Below are 12879 nucleotides of genomic sequence, written 5' to 3'. Positions count from 1 at the left end.
ACTAAGAGAGAGAAAGGAAGGGAAAGAAATAAGAGAGAGTTAATGTTGTAATCTTGTCAATACTTTGAATAAAACCGTAGCAATTCTCATAGTGGACGGAGGCTCATATGGGGCCAAACCACTCTAATTCTGGTTTGCTTGTTTACTGCATTTTATAACCCCATCAACTCAAAGGGCCAACCAGGCCCATTGCAACAAGGGCCCAAATCCACGGGAAAAGGGTGTAGCGAACCACTATACGGAGACTACTTCGGAGCCAATTTTCGCATACGACCGAAAATTGCTTTGGCGCCGTATGTGGAAAATGCTTTAGTTTTTCCATTAAATAATAATAATAATAATAATCTGTCATGGTGGCCAACACACTATCCGGAAGTCAAATTAATCGACGACGAAGAAGACCGGCGATCGTGGTTAATCAACCAAATCCAGGCCAAGTCAATTCGCCTCCGCCACGTCCTTCAGGTGGGAGAAACTCGGATCGCGTAGCAAAACTAGAGACTGAAGTTGAAGCCTTAAGGAGACAAAATGAAGAACTGCGAGGCCGGTCCCCGGGACCATCTCGCTCTGTCACAAACCGAGAACCACGAGTTGAAGCATAAGGCGAGCTGAACAACCACGTCAACGATCATGATCATCAGGAGGATAACGTCAGGCAAGCACTGCCGTTGGGTGGAAGACCGGAGAGCAACCATCATGATCCGGGCAACCCAGTTCCAAACAACCAAGCTCCGGGCAACCAAAATACGGGAGATCTAAACCAGATCACGGTAGAACTCGAACAGAGGTACCCGAAGATGAGCGCAAAGAGGAAGGACAAGCCTCTTTGGCGAATAAATTGCTACAGGGTACCGATTCACCCTTTACCAAACAGGCAACGGAATTCCGTTTACCTGACAAGTTTAAAACCCCTCAATTTGCTAGTTATTCTGGCATTGGCGACCCCATGGAACATTTTGAAAGCTTCCGGACCCATTTAGATCTCCACGGAATTCCCGATGAGGTGGCGTGCAGAGCATTCCTCATGACGTTGCTCGGAAGTGCCCGGATATTTGTAACGCCCCGAAAATTAATTAATTGATAATTAATTCCACAGTTAATCTTACAGCCTTATTCCGCGGGGAACAATACTCACGGATCTCTACACCTCAAAAAGATGATACTAAGTGGTGGAAACATTAAGATTGTTTATAAAATATGTTGTGCAAATATCTACCTAAATTAATGGCAAATAATTGTATGTTTTACCCACAAGTGCACAAGATCAACATAGTAGTATATGATGCAAGTACGTGATCATTCCCACGAGGATTGCTAAATTTTACTTTAAATAAATTCCTTAAGTAAAACAAAATAAAGATTGATTTTGATTTGATAATAATAAAAAGGCAGGGCTTTGATATCCACCACTAATTATATTTAGATAATATAACAATATACCAATATTTTGTTCATGTTATGTATATCTAATGTTTGTCAACCTAAGGGCATGAGTGTATACTCCTTAAGCTATAAATTTTCCTAAGCAATGAGTTAGGTATGAGTTTATACTCTAACTCTTTTTTTTTTTTAAAGGATTTAGCATGAGTGTATATTTAAGTTGTTCTTTAAGAAAGCATGATTCTGTGAAAATCGACAAACACATGAGACCTAAGGCATGGGTGTATACTCCCGGTTCTCCATGTTGATTAACCCAAGAACTCGGTGTGAATTTCTTTTGTTACTTTTATTAAATCCAGGACTCAGTCATCTAAATTAATTTAACTAACTAGTCCATACTATATGTATATGTTGATCAGGCAAACACATATGAGAAATTTATGAAAGCAGAAATTAATCAAGTTAAATATCATAATATGATCATCGCAAAGGCGCCAATATTGAATATTAACTAAATATAATTAGGGCTTCAATCTAGCCCTACTAAGTAAATTAGTTACACATAAGTTTGATGTTAAACATCTTCATAAAATAAAAAGAAAGGAAAAGAATAAACCCGAAACTTGAACTTGAAGAGCTTCAATTCTTCTCCTTAGAAATTGTGTGTCTATTCTAGATGTTTAAGGGTCTATTTATAAGCCTTAGGAATACTCTAGAAACCCTAAAAATCATAGGGTTTGAGCCCTAGTTCGCACAAAGTTACAAAACCATAGAAATTATACTTTCCATATCAAGGCTGGCGGCTGACTTGCTCATCACGCACAAGTGCGCTCGATCGCAGCCCGTGTGTGATCAATCCTCTCATGCTGGGCACTCGATCGCAAGTGCCATGCGCTCGTGGTCTTCGCATGTAGTGCGCTTGATTGCAGCTCCCCTGCGATCGACCGCACTACCAGAGCCTCCAATTTTCTTCAAAATCGCTCTTTAAGCCCGAAACTTCTGAGATTGCCTCCTTTCCTTCCAAGGACCTACAAAAACAAAGAAAACACATAAAAGAACTAAAATGACATAAATTAACCAAAACTAAAGTATTAACAAATGTAAATTAAGGGCTAAAATATGAATATTTTGGCACTTAACACACCCCCAAGCTTACATATTGCTAGTTCCTTAGCAATACAAAACTAAAAACTAAATGGAAAAACTAAAAACAAAAAGATAAATTCATCTTTCGTGAGATGTACGATTGCATTCAGTATATGCAACAAGCCTTTTAAACTCCTAGGAATTCCCTAGAGGACGAGTGAAGTCTCGTGAGGGTTTTTCAGGAATGTTACCCACAAACATCATGCATAGTTCATATTATCCCAAAAATTAAAGTATCACTTTAAGATCATGATTTTTATTCATTAGCAAGCTTAAAAAGATGAACTCCATCTTCACAATGAATTGGAATCTCAAAGTTTAATTTACTTACAAAGGACATGCTAAAACATCACAAGTTTGAAAACAGTGTAAAATGAACTAACACAAAATTATGAGGCTTCCAAGTATTTCCAATGTACAATGTCTCCATATCTCAAAGTTCACTGAAATCCCTATTAGAATGAACAACAATGGCATAATTTTCTTTTTCTTATCTTTTTTTTCTCGTCCAGTTGTGTAATGTTTGGTTCCCTTAAGCTTTCTAATTGATCCATGTAACGAGTGTTAAGTCAATGACTTCCAAACCAGATGGTTTTAGGGCATTAGGTGTAGAGACACCCAAATGACTTACTAATTCGAGTCAAAAAGGCTACGAAACCAGACTAACGAGGACATTAACCTAATCAAAATTTTCACCTTTTGACGTGAACACTCAATGCTTTGAGGCAAGAGGTCCAGTTACTCAGTGAAAAGCTTATTAATGATCATATTATTTTATTTTATTTTTTTTATCACACACGCGCGCACACACACACACGCACACGCACACACACACACACACACACACACACACACACATATATATATATATATATATATATATATATATATATATATGCCCAAAAGTATCATCTAATAAATCATCCAGTTGCACCCTATACATAAAAACACACACATCAGACTTTCATGTCATACCCCACAAATTATGTGTTGATGTGCTTGTGTGATTAGATCAAATATGAAATTTCTCAACTGTCCTAAGCAAGTAACCAACTTAACAAATTCTATCATCAGATCATGTGTTCAAAATTTTAAGCTCACTAATGAAATCAAACCACAATTCTCTTAGATTAACCAAAATTTTAAGGCTTTTTTTTTTTTTTTTTTTTTTTTTAACAACAAACAAACGAAACAAATAACATGAAACTGTGACAAAGTGTGTGTAGAGTGTTCCTATACCCCCAAACTTAAATGACACATTGTCTCCAATGTGTCTAAAACATAGAAAGAATTTACCCGGGATATGGACAGCATGGTCTGAAAAAGCATGGCTCATAGCACACCCCCAAACTTGAATCGAAGCACACTTGTCCCTTCAAAATAAAAGAACACGAAAACAAGTAAAATGAAACAAAACTAAAGATAAATATAAAGATGAAGTGAAAAACAACGAAAACAAAATAACAAGATAAACTATGGGGTGCCTCCCATGAGTGCTAAGTTTAACGTCTTCAGCCAGACGGTGGGTCCCCTCTCAATGCTGTCCCGAAGAAGATGCTCTAGATGGTGGTGGCAAACGGCTAAGAATGGACCGCATCAGTTCTTCTAGGGCAGCTAGTCTTTGGTCCATCAAGACTTTATCCTCCAGAACCTTTTGTCTTTGATTAGCTAACTCTCGCCGAAGCCTTGCCACTTCTTCACTGATGGAGTGATACTATGCTGCACGTAGAGTGACAAGGGCCTCCTTCTCTGCTGCTTCCGGCTCAACTTCAGGTTCATCTTCGGCCATCGGCTCTGCCTCAAACTCTTCCGCTTCAGCTATTGGTGCTTGAGGTACTTTGGGAATGTGGGAGCAGCTTTGGTTCCATTGGCGAATGCCAAACTTTAGGGTAGTGGTGACTAGCTCATCTGTTGCAGTGCCCTTGATGCCCTTTTTCCGGAGGACGTAAGTGATTAAGTATGAAAAAGGCAGCCCCCATGAGTGGGTATACTCAGCTCCCCCGACATTCACTCCATTCCAAAACTTGTGAATTTGGTTCCATACGATGTGAGGAATGGAACACCAGGCACCTTTATGAAAGGCGTAGAGTGTTTGTAAGAATTGGTCCCGCCTTTGAGTCTTGTGCCCCAGGGGAAAAGCATTGCGGTGCAAAATAGAGTCCACAAACCAGAGCTATGGAGGAAGCTTGGACCGGCTGCTGGCATTATGGTGAGTGTCGGCATATCACCCTAGACACATGTCTTCAATGATTTCCACTACATAGAATTTGGGAGGCTGCTCTTCAAGCTGCGCTTCTTCTAGAGGGTGTTCATCATTGCATTGGAGAGCAGCGGCAGTGTCAACCTTAATTACTTAAATAGCTCGACCATGAACTGTGGAAGATAGAGCAGCCAGCCTGTTGCAATCATGAGACAGGTGTGCATAGAACTCGGTCACCAATTTTTTGTATGGAGTGGAGGTGACTAGCTTGAATAGCTTCTTTAGCCCCCGGCGCTTGAACTCTGCGACCGCCCATTGAGTAGCTTCAAGGTGTTCAAAATCATCTCGGATGGCAAAAGTCGTTTCAAACAGTAGCTCCCGCTCCTCAAAAGTGGGTGGGGAGGAAATGGCTTGGGAATCAGAGCCCCGAGAGGATGAAGCTCGAGTTTTCAGCATGATGAACTTGGTTCAGGAATTCTGTCGAACACTTGGTGTGCAATGGTACGACCAAGGGTTCAAAACCACAGTAGAACTTGCCCAAACCCCCTGCAAAAGAATGAAAATCCAACCACAAAGGCAAATATGGGTGGTGAAACACCCATAATTTGCAAAAAAAAAAAAAAAATTGAAAAAAAATGTAGAGTGGGTATAAGGGGAAGTTAGGGTGCTGATGGGTGATGGGTGGAATGGGTGTGAGTGTTGTGTGGTGCAGGTAGTGGCCGTAGGGGAGAATGGAGTCGTGGAGGTGTGGTAGTGGGGGGTGAAAACTAGTGGAGGTGAGGTGAGAGTGGTGGTGCGCCGGTTAAGTGAGGGTGAAGGTGCTGGGGGTGTGTATGGCGCAAGGGAGAAGTGAGGGGTGTGTACAGTGCAGGGGAGAAATGGGGGTGTGTACGGCGCACCATGCTCGAACGCACGCAAGGTGCACTCGATCGCAGTACCAGAGAGTAACACAGCCAAAAGTTTGGCCCTGGGCTCGTTTGCACACAGGTTACAGTCGATCACAGTAACAGCATGTAAAGCAATTTTTTTTTTTTTTTTTTTTGGAATAAAAATGCAAAATGAACAGCAACTTTTTGAAATAAAAAGAAACAAAACAAACACAAAATATAAGTAAGAACACGCAAAGCACTACAGGAAATTAGGAAAAGTTTGGACACAATGGAAAAGAAACTAAGGGATAGAGAATTGTACCACCTTCAGTGGCCTCAGTACCACTGTTTTGAGGAGATGCGCTTGAGCCCCTAGACTGCTCAAATGCTTTTACTAGTAGCTGCAGTGCTACTAGTGTGGGGAGATGCACTTGAACTCCACAGACTGTGGTTCAAGTGCTCTTGGTGTTGCTGGGACAGGACTTAATTTTGAAGTATAGGTCAACAATTTATGTCCCTCATAAAACTCTTTTTGACATGCTTCTTATGATGATAAGCCTTGGGTCTTTTCTTGTGGAGCTTGGTATCCCCATTTGCTTCATACCGCAATTCTTCTAGTTAATGCAGCTGTAGCTTCCTCTTAGCACTTGGATATGATGGAAAGGGTTCAAGGGAGTGCTCTGCTTCAATGATGTCCTCAATAACATCTGCATAGATTGGCATAATGTTTCGCCTTGTGAACTTGTGAGTGAGGGGAGTCTTCAATGGATATTTATGTCGGTCCTACAAAACTGTCTCACTAACACCTTGGATTATACAAACATCAAAACATTCGAAATCATCTTGAGGTGATTTCAATGCATCAAATATTTTGAACTATATTGTCTCACCATTCACCTCCATATTCACAATACCCTTTTTCACAACTATTATAGTATCGATAGTTCTCAGAAAGGGTCTTCCTAAGATAATAGATAAAGGTGATGGCATAGGAGATTCTTCCACATCCAATACAATAAAATTAGCAGTTAAAATAAAAATACCTACCTTTACCAAAACATCCTCAAGTATACTTCTTGGTCTTTTGATACTTCTGTCTGCCAATTGCAAGGTGATCGAGGTTGGTTGAAGCTCCCCCAAACCCAGTGTCTCATATATAGTGTAAGGCAGCAAATTAACCCCTGCTCCTAGATCCAGTAGCGCTCTTTCAAAAAGGGATCCGGCTTAGGTGTGGTAGTGAAAAAATACCGCACCATGCGGTAGCCCAAAACGACCCAGTTTGGGGTCGTTTAGGGCAATAAAAAAATAATTTTTTAAAAGAAATAATATAAAATTCATTTAATATTAAAAAAATTCAATAATTTAAAAAATAAAAATATTAAAAAACTAAAAAACTCCACTGCACATCATCTTCATCTTCTCGTTGCTCCTCTTCTTCTTCTCCAGCTCGTTCATTTCTTTTCTTCTTTTCTTCTTCTTCTTCATCTCGCCCAATTTGCAGACCGGCTTTTTTTTTTTTTTTTTTTTTTTCACTACCATTGACCATTTTTTTTAAGGCAAGCAGAATTTTCCATACTTCATCCATGGAAAATGACAAAAGAGGAGGTGAAGATGGAGAAGTTTTTTGCTCTGATACGAAGCTTTATGGAAAGTTTTTTGCTCTGATACAAAAGCATATAAAACTACCCCAGGCCAATTACCCAGAAATCAAACAAGAGCACGACCCAATAAAACTCACAATCTTTCCAAAACCGACATTTTCTTTCCATTCCCCAACTTTTCTCAGTAACCAAACGGAATATCCACAAACTCAAGCTAAATCCAGAAAATCAATAGAAAAGAAACCCCCAAATTCAATACCCATATGAAATAGGACCTATAATTTATACCAATTGAAATGGAGTTTTGAGTTTAGAGGCCTTCGGGCTCCAGCAATGGTTCACCGGAGCACGCCTGCACTGCCCACGGTGCCACCTCTTCCTCTCTCTCTGCCTCTCGCCGCTCTCGGTTCACTCTCTCTCTCTCCGCCTCCTTCTCTCTCCCTGATATCTGTTTCTAGTTCTCCCTTCTTTTTTCTTTTTTTTAGTTTTTTTAATATTTTTTAATTATTATTATTTTATAATTTTTAAATTTTAAGAATTTTATATTATTTGTATTTTAAACATAGTTTCTTAAAGTGGAAAACGGTACCTTTTTCCACCAACCGCAGGCATGCAGTAGTTTTCACTACCGCATGCAAGCCGGATCCTTCAAAAAGATGGTCTCCTATCCTGCAAGGAATGGTAAAACTACCTGGATCTGTCAGCTTCGGTGATAATTTTCTTAACAAAACCGCACTTACCTCCTCTGTTAAAGCCACTGTCTCATGCTCCTGAAACTTCCTTTTATTAGTGCAACAATCCTTTAAAAATGTAGCATATGAGGGAATCTGTTTAATTGCATCTAATAAAGGAATGTTAATCTCCACTTTCCTCAAGGTTTCAAAAATGTCAATGAGTTGTTTTTCTTTCTTTGGCTTTACTAACTTTTGAAGGAAGGGTGGTGCATGCACCTTCTCCATTTTACTTACCTTGGATGTTGAGGCTTCATTTGGGGATGCTTGAGGTGTCTCTTCAGTTCCTATGACCTTGCCATTTCTGAGAATTGTGACTGCTTTCAATTGCTGGTGACCCCCTGGATTGGAGATTGTTTGGGATGGAAATTCACCCTGCTTTCTTTCACTTAGCTCCTTTGCCATTTGCCCCATTTGTACTTCTAGTCTTTGGATAGCTTGCTCGGTCATTTGAATGGACTGGTCATGCTTGGCATTGGTTTGTTGTTGTGCAATCACAAATTGGTGTACAATATTCTCCAGGTCATTCTTCTTCGGTTCCTGAACTAGTTGGACTGCTTGTTGGGGACCCCTCTGCTGCCCTTGAGGGTTTAGAGCATTCTGATTGTTACTCCATACGAAATTGGGGTGGTTACGCCACCCTGGATTGTAGGTGTTGGAGTATGGATTGTTCTTGAGGGGGTAATTGTTTTGTCCCACATAATTCGCCTCTTCTTGATCTGCAAATGGAGACAAAAGACAAGTCTTAGTGGTGTGATCAAATTGACAACATATGGCACATACCTGGATTAGCGTGTCTTGTTGAATAGGTGAGATGTTCTGAGCAGTCATGGCTTTGACAATCATATCCAGCTTTCTTTCCACAGTAGCCATCTGATTTGGAGATCCACCATTGAGGTTCACTTCATACATGCCTTTACTTTTTACTCCTCGCCTCCCTCTAGAGCAGAACTGCTGGGAGTGCTCACTCAGTGTTTCGAAGAGCTCCATGGCTTCCTCACTGCTCTTTTCCATAAGTGCTCATCCACAAGCTGAATCAACCATCCATTTGTTAGTATCATCTAACCCTTCATAAAAAATTTGTACCTAGTCATCTTGAGGGATGTTGTGATGTGGGCACTTTAGAAGCAATGCATTGAAGTAGTCCCATGCCTCGAAGAAAAGATCTCCATCTCTCTATTGGAACATTTGGAGTTCCCTTTTAAGCTATCTTGTCTTTTGAGTTGGAAAAAACTTCTTCAGGAACTTGGTGGCTAATTCCTCCCAAGTATGGATGGAATCTACAGGCAAAGAATTATACCACAGTTTAGCATTATCTTTCAAAGAGAAAGGAAAAAGGACTAACCTGAGTCTCTCTGGAGTTAGGCCTTGTATGTGCTACAGCTTGCATAGATCAAAGAACTCCTTAAAATGCAAGTTAGGATCCTCAGTAGCTATGCCCCTGAAGTGAGTCAATGCATTGAGTATTTGAGGAGAAATATAATAATTGCCTTCCACCTCCGGTTGATATGCTATGCATGATGGCTGGTTAAGGTTTGTTGGGATGAAAGCCTGTTTCATCGGTCTGCACACCAGTGGTGGATTCGCCTCTAGTGGTCTGGGCATTATTGGTGAGTTCTCTTGCAAATCTTCCATTGTTTCCTCAACTTCTTCCTCTTCTTCTTTGTCTTTAGGCCTTTGTCGAATTATCCGCTCAATTTCGGGATCGAGTGGAATGATGGTTGAATCTTGAGATCGACGACCTTGCATAAATTGAATTGCCTCTGCAATCAAAATAGCTTCAGTGCTGCTTGTTCGGATGCTCCCTGGAACTGCGCTCGATCGCAGGTTAGTGCGCTCGATCACACTCGGCCGCCGCTCGATTGCTGTAACAGAATGCTAGTGCCGCAAAACTGAAACAAAAAAGAGAACAGAAAAAATGAAGAAAAACGGAAAATATTTTTGATTTTTAATAAAAACAAAATTTAAAATTAAACATTTAAATAACAAAACTAAAGGAAAATAATTTAAAACAAAATTTGCCGCAATCCCCGACAACGGCGCCAAAAACTTGTTGTGCAAATATCTACCTAAATTAAATGGCAAATAATTGTACGTTATACCTGCAAGTGCACAAGGTCAACATTGTAGTATATGATGCAATTACGGGGATCATTTCCACGAGGATTGCTAAATTTTGCTTAAAATAAATTTCTTAAGTAAAACAAAACAAAGATTGATTTTGATTTGATAATAATAAAAAGGTAGGGCTTTGATAACTATAACTAATTATATTTAGATAATATAACAATATGCTAATGTTTTGATCATGTTATGTATATCTAATGTTTGTCAACCTAAGGGCATGGGTGTATACTCCTTAAGCTATAAATTTTCCTAAGCAACGAGTTAGGTATGGGTGTATACTCTAACTCTTTTATTTCTTAAATGATTTAGCATGGGTGTCTACTAAGTTGTTCTTTAAGAAAGCATGATTCTGTGGAAATCGACAAACACATGAGGCCTAGGGCATGGATGTATACTCCCGGTTCCCCATGTTGATTAACCCAAGAACCCGGTGCAGATTTCTTTTGGTACTTTTATTAAACCCAGGACTCGGTCATCCAAATTGATTTAACTAATTAGTCCATACCACATACATATGTTGATCAAGCAAACAAGTATGAGGAATTCATGAAAGCAAGAATTAATCAAGTTAAATATCACAACATGATCATCGCAAATGCGCCAATATTGAATATTAACTAAACATAATTAGGGCTTCAATCTAGCCCTACTAAGTAAATTAGTTACACATAAGTTTGATGTTAAACATCTTCATAAAATAAAAAGAAAGGAAAAGAATAAAACCGAAACTTGAACTTGAAGAGCTCCAATTCTTCTCCTTGAAAATTGTGTGTCTATTCTAGTGGTTTAAGGGTCTATTTATAAGCCTTAGGAATACTCTAGAAACCCTAAAAATTGTAGGGTTTGAGCCCTAGTTTGCACAAAGTTACAAAACCCTAGAAATTATACTTTCCATATCAAGGTTGGCGGCTAACTTGCTCATCACTCTTGGGTACGCTCGATCGCAGCCTGTGTGCGATCGATCGCAGGACTGCAATCGATCCTCTCGTGCTGGGCGCTTGATCGTAGGTGCCTTGTGGGCTTGTGGTCTTCACCTGTAGTGAGCTGTTGTGCAAAAATCTACCTAAATTAATATGTGAATAATTGTACGTTTTACCTGCAAGTGCATAAGGTCAACATAGTAGTATATGGTGCAAGTACAGGATCATTCCCACGAGGATTGCTGAATTTATGTTTAAAAATAGATTCCTTAAGCAAAAGCAAAACAAAGATTGATTGTTGAAGTGATGAAAATAAAGGGTAGGGCTTTGATATTCACCACTAATTATATTTAGCTAATATAACAATATGTCATGCTTTGATCAAGTTATACATATCTAATGTTTGTCAGTCTTAGGGCATGGCGTATACTTCTAAGGCTATAGATTTCCCTAAGCAACAAGTTAGGCATGGTGTATACTCTAACTCTTTTCATTCTTAAGGGATTTAGTATGATTTATACTAAGTTGTTCCTTAGGAAGGCATATGTTCTATGGAAAGCGACAAACACATGAGGCCTAGGGCATGACATATACTCCCGGTTTCCCATGTTGATTAACCCAAGAACCCGGTGTGAAACACATGAGGCCTAGGGCATGACATATACTCCCGGTTTCCCATGTTGATTAACCCAAGAACCCGGTGTGAATTTCTTTTGTTACTTATGTTAAATCGAGGACTCGGCCATCCAAATTGATTTAACTAACTAGTCCGTACCACATGCATATGTTGATTAGGCACACACATATGAGGAATTTATGCAAACAGGTATTAATTGTAACGAACCAGGGAAAAGCGCTAGCCACGTCTGGGCTATTACCCCAAAATGACTAGTCAATTTTAAGCTTCCCTATAATTCATTATAAAACTCAGTTTCACCTAGTAACTAGGCAATGTGGGACTTAGTACCCATGACTATCTTTATAAACTACCCACTCTATGTGGGCTTCTTCTCATCTTCCCAATATGGGACTGGGGTGTTACAAATAATCTAACAAAATTGAATGCTCATTTTCATTTACTAATTGTGAACTTTTAAACCTTTAAGGATACAAGGATGTATGGACGAAGACCTTGTGTGATAACAATGTTACTCACACTCCTTATTCATATTCAATGTTATCCTATGACCATTTTACATATAAGATGAACATTTATACATTTATGTAATACTCATGTAAAATATAATATATGTCATAGCTCATGGATGATATAATGAATAAACAATGTATTCATATCTAAACATGAATGTCTTCATAAATTTAAAATTCACTGGGGTTATGGGCATAATCCTAACAGTCCATCCCATATCAATTGGGGTGTTTTGTGAGTGGGCTAAGGTGAACCTGAGAATGGAGGTACAAGCGCCAAGACTCGCTACGGTGATGGAAGCAGTCAGGCTAGCACGATTGTTTGAAGCTCGCAATCAAGGGACTCGAAATCTTTTTGGCATTAAAGCCCAAACCACCACCTTTAACAACTAGCCGGTTCTTTATTTTGTTCTGTTTTTTTTTTAAAAAAAAAAAAAAAAAAAAAATGAACAAGTAGTCCAAGAAAAGAAAAATAAAAAACAATTAATAGCATAAACAATCAATATAATGTGCTTAGATCATCTCATCATTTGTCTACATGCACTTATAAGACAATAAAGTATCTAGGTAAAAGTCAATAGATCTCCTTCCAAAAGTCCATAAACTGTTTTTTTTTTTTTTTAAGACATATTTTCTCAAAGATACATTCTTATAAATATATATAATATATTAATGTTTGAGATCAATTGGGGTTATTATATATAAGCCCAACAACCACTTTATTTAATCACCTATATATATATATATATCCTCACA

Source organism: Corylus avellana, chromosome 1 (assembly GCF_965113065.1).
Source record: "Corylus avellana chromosome 1, dhCorAvel1.hap1.2, whole genome shotgun sequence".
NCBI lineage: Eukaryota > Viridiplantae > Streptophyta > Magnoliopsida > Fagales > Betulaceae > Corylus > Corylus avellana.
Note: the sequence above shows the minus strand (reverse complement) of the source record.